General features: G+C 40.5%; 1 pseudogene; it reads left to right on the forward strand.

Moving 5' to 3' along the window:
• Positions 1 to 5688: 5688 nt before the first annotated feature.
• Positions 5689 to 6356, forward strand: LOC114231507 (high mobility group protein B1-like; annotated as a pseudogene).
• The last annotated feature ends 9485 nt before the right edge of the window (positions 6357 to 15841 follow it).

Here is a 15841-nt window from a genome sequence, read left to right on the forward strand (position 1 = left end):
CGACAGAGTGAGGTTCAGGGAACATTCTGACCCCACTCTCCCTTATATACTTATCATTCCACGTGGCCAGAAAGTACTCTAGTTAGGAACAACTGACCCCGCCCAGGAGGCCTCCTCGGATATTGTTTTAGCCTCTAGACTCAGAGAGGTGGAAGGGAACTCGAGAGGGCTGTGGCTGTCCTCTAGCTTCTCTGCAGGCTGAAACCATCCCAGAGAGATGAGTGCTTGGCCTATTTTTAAACTCTCCAGAGAAGTAGGCTCCACAACCCCCTCTGACAACTTCTGTTTAAACTAACTCCTCCATTGCTTACTTAGTATAAATAAACCTATTTTCCTTTTATTCTACCCTTGCTGCAAAACCCCCACAGTCATTAACCCCCACAAAATCTTGTTAGAATGCTCTTCCCCAAAGGAAACTGAACCAGGCAAACCAAAAAGCCTTGGGCAAAGATCTGCTGATACCAAGATCTGCAGCTGAGTTTGGATATTTCTTTTATAAAATAATTGTAATTGGATTATTGGAATCAGCCCTTCCCCCATGCCGTTACATTATGTGAATCATCATGAATTCTGAAACAATGACTAAGGGTTTAGGAAAAGTCTAGTTCTTTGACTATTTCATAGTAGGTCCTATTTCTTTAGTCTTTAATAATCTTTAAAGCTCTTTTGTGAATTCTTCCTTAAATTTTTGCCCTCTGGCCCAGTTTTTAAATGGAGAGCCTAGACTGCTACACAGAGCTGTATAAAGCTCAGACTAACGTGGAATTGTGATGAAATGGGATGATATCGCAGGTTATACCTGCTATGCTTCTCTTACCCATTCTGATCTCTCGTTATTCCTGTGTGCTAATTCAGTCTTTCTTTTTAACCACACAACATCATGACTTCAGCTAGTTAGAAATCTATTATAAGAACTTTCCCTACATTCTAATTTCAAGTCTCACCTGTCATGTGCTTTAGGTTACAGTTCTTTCCTAAATGTCCTACACTGCACTTTTCCATGAAGAAATAGACAATGAATATGAAAAAGGCTTCATGAGTCACCAAGATTTATGCCATTACAGGCAGTGTTATTATTATCATCATCATTGTCTTTCTTTCTGACTCTGCCTAATTCTCAAAATAAAATTGAATCCATTCTTGGTATAATCTTCAAAATGCAATTATGATTTCATTTTCATCATTACATTCTTTGTAAAAATCTTTTCTTCCTTTGTATAGATTTTTTCTTTCACTTATTCAAGAAACGTTAAGTTCATTCATTTAAGTGTCAGTTATGTTCTGTGTTAGATATTGCAAAGAATAATTGTTCAGGTTGTGCAATTCTAGAAGGCTCCCTGGTAAGGGCCCAGTGGCACTCAACTTCCAGCAGTGGTTGCTAAGCTTCTTGACTGGCCCACCCCCTCTATTTTCCACTTCCTTACCTCCCTTTACTACTCACCAGCAGACAGCTGACTTGTGTCCTCAACTCTCAAGGTCATCTGTGGCTTCCAATTGTCTCAAGTTAAGAAGGAAAAGCCCTTCAGCATTTATCTTCCTTGCTCTTTTTGTGGAAACATTGGACATGGCTGACCACTCTTTTCAAGGAATGTTCAGTGAAAGAATACACTGGGTTATGCCTATATGCATATAAGTTCTTTGGTTGATCCTCCTCCCTTTCTTCTGAGGATTACTGTGATAGTCTTGATTACATTAATAATGTTTTCTGCATAACTTTAATGAATTGACACATTAATAAAAGTAGTGTTCCTATCAGAAGAAGAAGAAGAAGAAGAAGAAGAAGAAGAAGAAGAAGAAGAAGAAGAAGAAGAAGAAGAAGAAGAAGAAGAAGAAAAAGGAGGAGGAGGAGGAGGAGGAGGAGGAGGAGGAGGAGGAGGAGGAGGAGAAGGAGAAGAAGGAGGAGGAGGAGGAGGAGGAGGAGGAGGAGGAGAAGAAGATGAAGAAGAAGAAGAAGAAGAAGAAGAAGAAGAAGAAGAAGAAGAAGAAGAAGAAGAAGAAGAAGAAGAAGACTACACTTGATAAGGTGGAATGGCAGGACCTGATACCTCAGCCCTTAGACTCCTCTCCCTTGTGTCCCCTGATGCCTTCTCCCTTCGTAGTCTCTCGTTTGCCTTCCAAGGTGAAAGCCAAGTGTAATTCGTGTAACTAGCAGTCAATGTGAAGTTGAGGGTAGGATATCCCTTAATGACTCCACCTCTTTTAATTCATAAAAAAGAAGCGAAAGTCAGTTTATGTGTAATGTTTTTATTTTTCTGTCTTCCTGGTTGTTTAAAAAAATATCATGTAATATACAGGGGTTTTATTTCCATCAAGATTAGTTCTGTTTCCAATATCCCTTTGACTTGCCAAGTCTAAGTATGAGCATATTTATCCACTTAGCTATCTTCACAGGCCAGTGGACCTGTGGGGGAAAACGGCAGGCCACAGTGGGGATGGTTTAATAATGGTCACACCAAGCCTATACATTAGAATCTATATTCAAACATTATTAAAACTAAGCCGCCGGGTAAAGTCCAACTGCAAATTGGAAGCCTCCTGGTTTGGTCTTTTCTGGAATGTACTTCTGTGATATGTTGAATGCTCAATTAGTAGCTGATGAATCTGGACAAAGAAGTATGCGAAATGAAAATGAGGAGAAAACAATGCTGCAACTCAGTGGAAAGGTATTTGAAAGAAAGAAAAAACTGATAGGATGTAATACTTGTGAGGATTACAAATTGCCCTACAAACTAACGAGTTTGTTCATTCCTTCTTCTTAAGTCAAACATCAGAAAGCCTATAGGGAGGAAATGCATCATGCTCAGGAGGAAGCCAATGTCCATTCCTAAGAAGGAGCAACTTCACAAAATGTCCCACAGTTGTTCTATTTAAATCAGTGTCTGCAAAATTTTAGTTGTTAATTCTAATTGTAGTTTGAAAGGATAAGAGCATCACTATGAATTATTCACTGTTCCAAGGAAATTCATACTGAAGTTAACAGCCTAGTGGGTAAATTTATTCTTTTTAGATGACTGGTACAGTAACAACAATTTTTTAAATGACTTTGAAATACTTAATGCCTTTAAAATGTCATGGAAAGTGCCAATTAAGGTTTTATACAAATCCCTCCAAATTTTTATGCTGTCATTTTGGCACCATTCTTTCTGTTCAACGGCTGCATTTTAGAAGAGAAACTGTACTGTGTGGACAGTTAGAGGATTAAGCAGCTTACAATATTAAGATGATTTAGAAAATGAAATAGCATGTACCTGAGAATTACTGACCCTTTAATAGCCGAAAGAATTCTGGAAACTAAAAATCTTGCCACAGAAAAATCAATCTGAAAACAACCAGAGGAGAAAACTAATCATATGGAGCTGTTAAAAAAAAAATACTTGTTTAAAAAATTATGGAAAACCAATCTTCATTTATGATATTTAAACTTGTGGAAATGGTGGAAAAGAGGCTGCAGAAATGGTCATAAACCGAAGTTATGATATATGGTCATTGAATGGATGTTCCAGCTGCCTCAATGCTACATCTTATGAATGATGCAATCAAGTTGCTGCTTTAAAAAATTTTTAAATTTATAAATATTTCAATGAGATCAATCAAAAGTTCTAGTCATATAGCATATGATTTTAAAAAGGCAGATTTAAGGGTACATCTTTCTCTTCCAATTCTGTGTTCAAAACTGAAAGGGGTGGCCTCCCATCTACAATTTTGCCTGTAAATAATATATATTTTATATTTATATATGGTAAAATCATCTGTATTTCTGTTATATGTAACTAGAGGCCCAGTGCACAAAATTCGTGCACTGGGAGGGTGTGTGTGTGTTCCTCAGCCCAGCCTGCACCCTCTCCAATCTCGGAAATCCCTTTCACAATCCAGGACTCCTGGCTCTCAACCACTCGCCTGCTTGCCTGCCTGATTGCCCCTGACTGCTTCTGCCTGCCAGCCTGATTCCCCCCTAACCACTCCCCTGCAAGCCTGATTGACACCTAACTGCTCCCCTGCCAGCCCGATTGCCCCTAACTGCCCTCCCCTGCTGGCCTGGTTGCCCCTAACTGTCTCCCCTGCAGGCCTGGTTGCCCCCAACTGCCCTCCCCTGCTGACCTGGTTGCCCCTAACTGTCCTCCCCTGCCGGCTTGGTCACCCCTAACTGTCCTCCCCTGCAGGCCTGATTGTCCCCAGCTGCCCTCCCTTGCAAGCCTGGTCCCTTCCAACTTCTCTCCCCTGCTGGCCTGATCGCCACAACTGCCTTCCCCTACTGGCCATCTTGTGGTGGCCATCTTGTGTCCACATGGGGGTGTCCATCTTTGACCACATGGGGGTAGACATCTTATGTGTTGGAGTGATGGTCAATTTGCATATTACCTCTTTATTATATAGGATATTAAATTACCTCAGGAGCTTGTTAAAGATGCATATTTGAGAGTCCCTGGCCCAGCTTACTTAATTCAGTAAGGCCAAGAATCTATATTTTGAATAAAAATCTATATGATTAATAATGTAGGGTATATGAAGTCTATACTTTGAAATGATTTAGGTATTTTAACTCTGTGAAGGAAGAGCCTTAAGCCTGCCTGATGGCATGGCTCAGTGGTTGAGCATCAACCTATGAACCAAGAGGTCCTGGTTCAATTCCTGGTTGGGGCACATGCCTGGGTTGTGGGCAAGATGCCCAGTGTGGGACCTGTGAAGATAGCTAAGTGGAAGCAGCAGATCAAAGAGTCTCTCGTCAATGATGTTTCTATCTCTCTCTCATCCTATCTTCTCTGAAATTAATAAAAATATTTTTTAAAAAGAGCCTTAAGCTTAAATTTTGGGGTATCAGAGACCTCTTTGAAAAACTGATGCAATCTTTCGACCCATCATTAGAAATTGCATATACCCTGTTTTGAGAACAGCTGCCTGCAATTCCTACTTAAAATTCATGCAACTTCTCTTCTTCCCTGCCTTCCTTCCTCCCCTTCTGACCTCCCATTAATGTTGTAGTAAACAAGGACCAAAATAAAAGCCCAGGGTGATAAGGACAATAGAGAACAAGAGGCAGAGAGAAATTTGTCTATCCCTGGGAGAGGAAGGTGGATGGAGGAGTGCTAGTGGTGATGCAGAGGTTAGAAGACATGCAGAGGGGGCGACAGGTACTAAGGCGGTGACAGCTACAGAGGGGGTGACTGTCTGCCAGGGAAGACTAAGGTCAGGATAAGAAGTGGGAAGAAGTGGAAGGCCTGGGGACAAATGAGTGACCCTACTGCCTTCCAAGGTTGTACAACTAACCAGTTGGCCAGGAATCTGATGTAACTATTAGCAGGGGTGGTGGTGGTGAAGATTGAGCTAAAATTACCACTTCTGATAGCAGGAAGAGAAGAGAAAATGTCAGCACTGATGGAGTGGACAAGAGATGGGGTCAAATTGTTAATAAGAAAATAACAAGAGAACTAAAAAGAGCAACTGTTAAAACTTTATTCTCCCTGGGGTTAGACCTGAGAGATGAGGGCAGTGCACAGAGCTGCCACTTTTCATTAAAGTCCCTTCCAAGCAATTTGATTGTTTAACCATGTGCATAATGCTTAACTATGTGAAATTTCACTTTGTAAAAATTGTCAGTGTAGTAAAAGCAAACCATTAAAAAATAAAGAAGATTGCAGTACATTGAGCTCCATAGAGATAGCACCGGGGCAAGTGTGAGCCGGCCGGGCACTGGGTGACTGTGCGCTCACTGAGGGAAAGTAATTAAACATGGGCAAAGGAGACCCTAAGAAGCCGAGAGGCAAAATGTCATCGTATGCTTTCTTTGTGCAAACTTGCCGGGAGGAACACAAGAAGAAGCACCCAGATGCTTCAGTCAGCTTCTCAGAGTTTTCTAAGAAGTGCTCAGAGAGGTGGAGGACCATGTCTGCTAAGGGGAAAGGGAAATTTGAAGACATGGCAAAGGCAGACAAGACTCGTTATGAGAGAGAAATGAAAACTTATATTCCTCCTAAAGGGGAAACAAAAAAGAAATTCAAGGATCCCAATGCACCCAAGAGGCCTCCTTCAGCCTTTTTCTTGCTTTGTTCTGAGTATCACCCAAAAATCAAAGGAGAGCATCCTGGCCTATCCATTGGTGATGTTGCAAAGAAGCTGGGAGAGATGTGGACTCACACTGCTGCAGATGACAAGCAGCCTTATGAAAAGAAGGCTGCTAAGCTGAAGGAGAAATATGAAAAGGATATTGCTGCCTACCGAGCTAAAGGAAAGCCTGATGCTAACAAAAAGGGAGTTGTCAAGGCTGAAAAAGCAAGAAAAAGAAGGAAGAGGAAGAAGATGAGGAAGATGAGGAGGAAGAAGGGGAGGAGGAAGATGAAGAAGGTGATGATGATGAATAAGTTGGTTCTAGCGCAGTTTTTTTTTTCTTGTCTCTAAAGCATTTAACCCCCCTGTACACAACTCACTCGTTTTAAAGAAAAAAAAAATTGAAATGTAAAGCTGTGTAAGATTTATTTTTAAACTGTACAATGTCTTTTTTTGCATAGTTAACACACTACCAAATGTGTCTTTAGATAGCCCTGTCCTGGTGGTATTTTCAATAACCATTAACCTTGCCTGGTACAGTATGGGGGTTGTAAATTGGCATGGAAATTTAAAGCAGGTTCTTGTTGGTGCACAGCACAAGTTATTTATATATGGGGATGGTAGTTTTTTCATCTTTAGTTGTCTCTGATGAAGCTTATACGAAATAATTGTTGTTCTGTTAACTGAATACCACTCTGTAATTGCAAAAAAAGCTGCAGCTGTTTTGTTGACATTCTGAATGCTTCTAAGTAAATACAATTTTTTTATTAGTAAAAGAAAGAAAGAAAGAAAGAAAGAAAGAAAGAAAGAAAGAAAGAAAGAAAGAAAGAAAGAAAGAAAGAAAAACCTTGCTTGAAATCCAGGCAAGGAGTCTCTTCTGATGACATCCTAGATACTAGCTGGAAATGCCTGGTTAATTCTTTGAGAATAGGAACTTCCTCAAATACCCAGAATCCCCTCTCAAGGGCTGTGGTCTATTCTACATATAAGTAAAGCTAATCCTTCTCTGGACTCCTCAAATATCTTACGCACACTTAAAATATGATTTCTTATAGCTGCATACAGTGCAATAAAATCTAAACTATTGCCCTAGTTTTCCCACATTATGCAGACATCATCTATTGTTATATGTGTTTTATATTTATTAATTTTTTTAGTCCTCACCTGAAGATACGCTTATTGATTTTTTAGAGAGGAGAAACATCGATGTGAGAGAGAACCATCAATCAGTTGCCTCCTGTATGCACCCTGTCATGGGATTGAACCCATGACCTAGGTATCTAACCCATAATGGTTTGGTGTATGGGACAATGCTCCAGCCAATTGAGCCACACAGGTCAGGCTATTTATTCATTTTTATAGCCAACTTCTATTTAATTATTTATTTATGTGTATGTACTTATACCCCATTAAATTTCAGAAATGTTTGAAGAAAGTTATGAACTAGTGGGAGCAGAATATCACTTCTATTATGTATTCAATGAATTTCCCTTTTGCTGATTGATAAAAGGCCTGATGTACTTGTTTTCAGTATTTGAAGAATAAACTCTTTTTAGAATGGTGGTTTAGCTGAAGCAGTGGATAACTTATTTAATCTAAAAAAATACCTATGTCTTTTATAAACTTTACTTTGCAGCAATTATACATAAACAAACATAATAACATATACCCAAATATATTCAATGTACATTGTTAACACAAAGGTGAAAATGCTGCATGGTAAATTAGTAGGCACTGAATACAATTCAGGAAAATTTTTCAAAGAGCTTGTGAGAAAGGCAACTCTTCATTTAAAACGTTCAAGAATAGCCCCTAGCCAGTTTGGCTCAGTGGATAGGCCTGTGGACCAAAGCGTCCCGGGTTCGATTCCAGTCAAGGATGCATATCTTGGTTGCAGGCTCCTCCCCAGCCCCAGTGCAGGAGGCAACCAATTGGTGTGTTTCTCTCATATCGACGTTTCTCTCTCTTTCCCTCTCTCTCCCACTCTCCCTAAAAATCAATGGAAATATGTCCTCAGGTGAGGGTTAACAATAAAATAAAATGAAATAAAAAGTAAAATAAAATGCTCAAGAATAGCACCTTTAAAATAACCCAAGCCAGAGCAGGTATTTGCTAAGTCTCACTTACATTTGCTTTCATCTTAAGAAGAATGCCCTTCAGCATTACTTTCAGAAAGGCTCCTTGCCTTTGTTCTCAGCATTTTTCTTAATACAAAAGTAGATGTGCGATCAATTGAGAAAAATGAACAGTTAGTGTTGCCAACAGCCCTGCAATCGGTGTTGCATATCATGGATATGGTGAAGGGCTTGGGTCAAATGCCAAATTCAGTGGATTACTAATGTAGAAGCTATGAAAAGCTGTGTTTGCAAATGGAAAAACAATGAAGAAAGATCTCTGTATTGCCCTCTGTACATGCCCACATTCCTAGGCCAAGTCAGAATGGCTGAATGGTCCTTTCATCTTTAACAGTCACCCCTTCCCTGGGCCTGCCTTCGAGAATTAGCCTCTGTGATCTGAGATGAGCTCTTGCTAGCTCCTGGGGCTCTGTCTTGAGTTTCCTCTAAGGTGGAGTCCATCCCCCACCTGTCTCCCTGATTGCATCCTTTTTTCCAAACCTTCCTCATTCTGTAGTTCCATCACTTCAAAACCACAACTTTTCCTAAGCCATTTGTTTATGTAAAATAATAAATCACCACCTTTCTCCCTTCAAAGGCTACATATATGGCTCCGAAAACTAAACATGACAAAAAACAATGAAACTTATTTTTTGCAACTCCAATCAACAGCCACTCTTTATGTCTAATATCTAACACCTGATGATGATGATGATGATGATGATGATGACGATGACGATAGTTAGGATAACAATACAATCACTATAACAAAACTCAGCAACCTGGTATGTTTGGTCTTCTTAGACTTTGAACTCTTAAATGGCAAGAAGAGGACCCTTTTACGTGCTTTCAATACAGTGAAAGTGTGCATGTGTTTGTGTGTGTGTGCGTGTGTGTTTGATTTTATTCTGAGTTTCTATTGGGCTGTAAGAGAATAAAGGAAGCTGGGTCTCCTATCCATTTCTTTTTCACTTGACTGGCTATGATATTAGCATATGTAACAAATTTACCTGAAGACTTCACTCTCTGTTATAAATCACCCTAAATAAACATTGAAGTCATATTTTTTCTAGTTGTTTTCTCTTGCAACATCATTGTCATACTTTGCCTGTCATATTAAAATAAGTATCACCAGACATCACCATTAATTATTAGCTTCCAACCAGTATCTTCATTCATATCAGTCAAGATAGGCTAGATAATGCTGTGATTTAAAAAAAAAATGTCAGTGGCAGAAAATAACATAAATGTATTTCTTGGTACAGGTTTATTGAGGATCATTTGAAAAGTCTGCTCCAATGTCTTCGTTATACTCACTCTAAGACCCAGACAGAGAGGCCAATCTCTAGCAGATACTGAGGTAAAGGAAAAAGAGAACATGGAAGAGCATATGCTAGCTCTTAAGCTCTTAAACTCTACCAAATGGCTTTAAACTGCATTGGACAAAGCAAATTTCATGGCCACATCTTAATTTAATAGGTTGAGAAGTATAGTCCTTCCTAAAAAGGAACACGGAATAATGTCAAACAATGACATGGGCTACCACTGCATTTAACTAGAGTTCTACCCTTTACATAGTGAATCCCTTTAGATTATGCCCCCACAATAACCTTTCTTTGGCATACATTGTCCCCCATCTCAGCATCCTTGAGCTTCATTCTGCACTGATGTTACCTCCCATTCAGCCCTCGCTCCAGTTTCACCTGATCTTGGTCTGATCTCCTGCTTAAAACTTGTTGCCTCTGTTTACCTTCCAGTATCAACTTAGATTTTGATGCCTGGGTTCATTTGGTTACTTTAACCTCTGATCTCTTGTGTCCTCTTTTGGACTATGTCTTGTATCCTTCCTAGATCAGTACAATAAGACAGTCTATTTAGCATGTTGCCCTTTGGACACCGCCCCAGACTCTGCATCTTTCATCATGGGCAAAGTCTCGGTCTGACACTTCCAGACCCACTCTCACACCCTGGCTCCTGACCAAATGGGTCAGGTACCACACCCAATACCTCACAGGGGTCATACCATCCTAGGATACATAATATTATTATCCCAATTTTATAGCTACATAGACAAGATTTTGGAAGGTAAAATAATTTGCTGAGGAACACAAAGATCACACTTAACATATTTTTGTTCACCACTCACTCTGTTGCAAGGCCTGAGAAAAAGAGATAGGACAGTGTCTCAGAATAACTAAGGTTTGACAGGGGCCTCTGGAAAAACAAGGACATTCATGTTTTGTGGGCAGGGAGGGTAGATGTGGACACAAAAGAGACTGCATCACATCTGGAGTTTGAGCATTGCCCCCTCTGGTCTAACCTTGGCCAACCCTTTTCCTAGATGCATGTAGAATAAGAATTTTAGAAGAGCAGCAACGTTACTTATCAGATAGAAGTGCTAATTTAGACTATGGAGACTCCACAAGGCATAAACATTGTTAATGGTTTTGCTTCTTTGCTGTCCTCTGAGGGGAACATAACCCTGACGAATTCCTGAGTGCAGGAGCAAAAAAGCTCCTCAGAGCAACCAAAAAACAAAACATGCTCACACCTAAAGTCAGTGTTTGTGATAGGGACTGGCCCATTCACCTTCCCACGTGGATTTAAGAATTTGAGGTTAATAGGGGTCTTGAAGTGGCCACTGTGTGGTGACCACTATTGAGCAGCTGAGTTCCCTTGGTCCGTGGCTACTTGCCCCTACCTCTTATATTTAGGCAGTTGAATTTATCGTGGCTCCAAACTGAATATAGCATTGGGTCAAGGGTTGGTTGGGGGAATAGATTGTCTAACTCATAAGTCCACAGAAATTATTGCAACTTGATTTTAAAAAAGAAATTTCTGTCAATATTTGTCATGTTCATATTTTATAGTATAAAATCATTTCTCAAAACTGTGCTCTAAATAGCTTGGAACCACTGTAGGAGGAGGTATCAATAAATAAGGCACTCAATGTTTTGCTACTTTAAGAATATTGAGTTCCTTTATTTCAGGAAAGATATTTTTGAGTCTCGGGCTATATATACTATAAGCAGAATGCAAACAAGCTGCAGTTTGGAGGAAAGCTTACATAATTTTGGACATGATAATTCATTCAAGGCAGTGAAATCTACTACTGAGAAAAGAGGATTGAGAATTACCTAAAGACTCCTGTGGGAGACAAAGTAGTACAAAGACCCTAGATCTGCATTCTTACAACGGCTGTGGGACAAAGTTATCCTGAGCAAGCTGGCTCTTGGGTCCCACTTTCCCCAGCTATTAAAGTAAGGAGGCTATAACTAGACCTGAAAGTCTATGATTCTACCTCTATTTTATGCCCATGAGAACAAAATCGCCACTGTCTTCCCATGTTTGGATGAGTTTACCAGAACGCTCGCCATCTCCATCAGGACAATTAGAGAGTATGCAAAACCCATCAAGAACTTCACCTTCCCAGGGTAAAATGGTCCTCCCAGCACTTCAGGAGGAAAATAAAAAGGAAATTTTCATCTGGAGGATAAGAGAGATTTCTTGAGTTTTCTTGTGTTTTTTCCCAAAAAAAAATATATTTTACAGTATTGCCTTGAAGACTGCTTCTTTTGAAGATAGAAGGAATAGGGGTAACTCTTCATTACTATTTGCCTCAAGTCTTCACCTGCAGAGTCAGAAGCCAGCTATTGAGATCTGAGTGAAGGTTCTGAAGCATAGTGAGAACCAGGGAGGCATATTCTCCTTTGTAGGAATTCCTACCCAGGTTTAACATGTATGCTTGTCACTCACTGGAGGCAAGAGAGAATCAGGTCTATTATGGATGAGACACAAGAACAGCTTCTGTACACAATCGTACCTTTAAAATTTAAAATGTCATCTTTTCAGAATTATTTTCCACATCTATTTGAGTGTCAAAATAGTTCAATGTTACCTTTAAATCAATCATAGGGAATTATACCATTATTCTAAAATACTTGAGTTTTCTTCTTACTAGTAAATGATGGGGAAGAAAAATTCAAGTCTACAAACCTGTTTTCATAAACACACAAAAAAAAAACAATTCAAATCCATCATGATTTGAGTAATTGGTTCAATTCAAACATAGTGGCTGCTAATAGCACTGGCTATGTTCCTTTCAAAGGTTAGTGTTTATAAAATGAAAATAAATTCAATAGATTTCAAGAAGCATGGTCTGTGCATACCTCGATAAATAGTCATCTCAGAGAGTAATTAGAAATCATGGCTTAAATCAGTGCTTCCAATGAAAAGTTCCCTGTGATGGTTTGCTAGATGATTTTTCACCATTAGGATTTCCTCATAAAACAATAGACTAAGGACCTATAATCAAGCATCTTTGCCATTTAGGAATTTGGTCACATTAAGTAATGTAAAGTAATTTCAAAATTATTTCTATTGCTAGCAGTTGTCATTTGACTTCTCCAGTTCGCTGACCTAGCTCTTAAGGATCTCCAGAAACCACTCAACCACTGTAGTCCATTCCTCAGTCAGCTTGGCCCTGTCCCAAATGACCCTCCATGGTATACACAATCAGTGAAATCTTATTATAAATAACACATATAAAACTTTACTTAAAAAATTAAACCAATAGATTATAAACATTTAAAAATGAGATCTAATGGGAGGCCAAGAGTTCCTAGTTATCGTCAACAAAAGACATAAAGCAATTCAAATAATTTCATTGTTCTTCTTCTCTCAATTCCTGTATTCTTGCATATGTGACATGGAGATAATAATAGTACTTATGTATCTCCTAGAGTTTTTGTAAGGTTTAAGTAGACTAAATTTATATAAAACAGCTTAGAGTAGTTCCTGGCACATAGAAGTATATGTTATTATAAAACTAGAGGCCCGGTGCACGAAATTTGTGAACTCAGGGGAGGGGGTAGTCCCTCAGCTTGGATTGCGAGAGGGCGCAGGCCAAGCCGAAGGATCCCACCAGTGCACGATCAGGGCCAGGGAGGGACGCGGGAGGTTGGCCAGGTGGGGAGGGACCACAGGAGGGCTCTAGGTCATGTCCAGCTCATCTCACTCAGTCCCAATCATCCAGACTCCAGCAGCAAGCTAACCTACTGGTCAGAGCATCTGCCCCCTGGTGGTCAGTGCACATCATAGCAACTGGTCAACCAGTTGACTGCCCCCTGGTGGTCAGTGCATGTTATAGCGAGCGGTTGAGCGGCCTTAGCATATCATCAGCATATTATGCTTTGATTGGTTGAATGGACAGCCAGATGCCCGGACACTTAGTATATTAGGCTTTTATTATATAAGATTAAAAACATTATATAATGATAAATATCAGTTTTATATTCTTTCTTCTGATTGCACCAATGATATAAGAAAAACCTTGCTGTGATAAAGTACATTATAATTTTTCATTTCAGCATACATCTAGCAAATTTAAATGCAAGTATAATTTTAAAACCTACTGCCTATGTTCAAATTGGAATTGGACCCCTGAAAAAACATTGAGCTCTATTCTAGGTCATTAATGTATATGGCATAGTTTTATTGAATTTTCACTATATGCCAAACACCTTAAATATGCTTTACATGTAATAATTTATGTAATCCTTACAAATTAGGTATTGCTATCCTAATTTTGCTGATGAGACACACACTGGGTACATGACTTGCCCAATATCACACAGGCAGAAAGTGATGAGTGAGGGATTCAAACAGGCAGCTGGCCTCTGCAGACCACTTGATTAACCTCTACGCTGCTTTTTGATATGGATGTAAAACTCCTCATTTCAATTTCTGAGCTAATATTCAGGATGATCCTTATATCCTCCAAAAAGTCCACTGTAGGTTTGGGCATGGAGAAAGCCCTCCATGAAAAGCTGGACTTATGTGACACCTTTCCATCTGATTGTAAGCATCACCAAATTCAGTTTAAATGAGGTGATTTTTCTGCTTCTGATTTAGGACTGGTTTCCCCTGCCAGTACTTCCTTCCTCTGCCATACATCTGGTCAAGTCTGCACTGAGTTAGCTGGAGGGCTCCACCTGGGAAGGCTTTGTCATCATTTATCATAGAGCCATCCACCTCTATCTGGCTTTAAAAGAAAGTTATTACTAGCCCTTGATGTGACTATGGGGCTCTCTTGACAATGACAGCTTATGAGTGGAAGTTGTCAGTTATAGGGTTTCAAGACCTTCCAAGGACCTCTGGGTTGGGTAGCACAGATATTATTATTTCAAGTAATTCTTACAAAAGTCCTGCCAGCTAGTTTATGTTATCATTCTAAATGTACTAAAGAGGTCTGAGTGGTCCAGCCAACATGGCTCAGTGGTTGAGCATAGACCTAGGAACCAAGAGGTCACAGTTTGATTCATGGTCAGGGCACACACCCAGAATGCAGGCTCAATCCCCAGTGCCCGGGGATGTGCAGGAGGCAGCTAATCAATGATTCCCACTCATCATTGATGTTTCCCTCTCTCTACCTCTCCTTTCCTGTCTGAAATCAATAAAAATATTTTTAAAAAGAGGTGTGAGTGATTGGGTACATCATTAAACTCCAAAATCCACACTTGTTCAATAATCCTATATCATAAAAGCCTAATATGCTAAGTTCCTGGTTGTCTGATCATCTGCTCAACCAATCAAAGAGCAATATGCTCATGATATGCTAAGGCTGCTCAACCACTCACTAAGACGTGCACTGACTACCAGGGAGCAGACACTCTAGCTTGCTGCTGGGGTCTGGCCAATCGGGACTGAGTGAGACAGGCCAGACACTCCCTGGAGCCCTCCTGATGTCCCTCCCCAGCTGGCCAACCTCCCAAGTCCCTCCCCAACCCCGATCGTGCACCGGTGGGGTCCCTCGGCCTGGCCTGCGTCCTCTTGCAATCTAGGACCCCTCAAGGGATTTCGGAGAGCTGGTTTTGGCCCGATCCCACTCAATCCAGGAGCTGCCCCCTGGTGGTCAATGTGCTCCCACAGAGAGAGCGCTGCTCAGCCAGAAGCCCAGCTCATGGCTGGCGAGTGCAGCAGCAGTGGCGGGAGCCTCTTCCACCTCTGCGGCAGCACTAAGGATGTCCAACTGATGGCTTAGGCAGGGAGCGGGCCTAAGCCATCAGTCAGACACCCCCCGAGGGCTCCCAGACTGTGAGAGGACGCAGGCCAGGCCGAGGGACAACCCCCCCCCCCACAAGTGCACAAATTTCATGTACTGGGCCTCTAGTAATAAATAAATCTTTAGACTTTTGATGGTAGCTAATAGAAAAAGTCCCTTTACATAGAGTACTAATGATTTATATTGTCATACCATGAAGGCAAAATTAACATTTTGAAAAATACTATGTTATTTTTGAAGAGTTTATATTTCAACAGGAAGACAAGGGGAAATTCTCTGTCACCCCAAGGCATCTATGCAGGCCTGCCATTCTCCAGGATTTTGATCTTTAAAAGGTCCATTAAGGCAGGATGGTATTACTGGTATTTCTTTTCTCCTCCCTGTGTAAAATCTGGCAAGGGAACCTCTAAAGCCTAAGGTGTTGGGGCGTGGGAAGGAGCTTAGGTTGGAAGATGTGGATACAGCTCCTCGGGAATTTTCCACTGCAGTCCTCCGGCTGCACACTTGCAGTGTGATGTTATTCATGGTCTCCATGCACTCTTATCTCTTTGTTTTCATTGGCACATACACAAAAGTACAGAAACCACCAAGATGCACTCATGTTTGAGCTGGGTCATAGACC

Source organism: Eptesicus fuscus, chromosome 4, assembly GCF_027574615.1.
Source record: "Eptesicus fuscus isolate TK198812 chromosome 4, DD_ASM_mEF_20220401, whole genome shotgun sequence".
Lineage (NCBI taxonomy): Eukaryota > Metazoa > Chordata > Mammalia > Chiroptera > Vespertilionidae > Eptesicus > Eptesicus fuscus.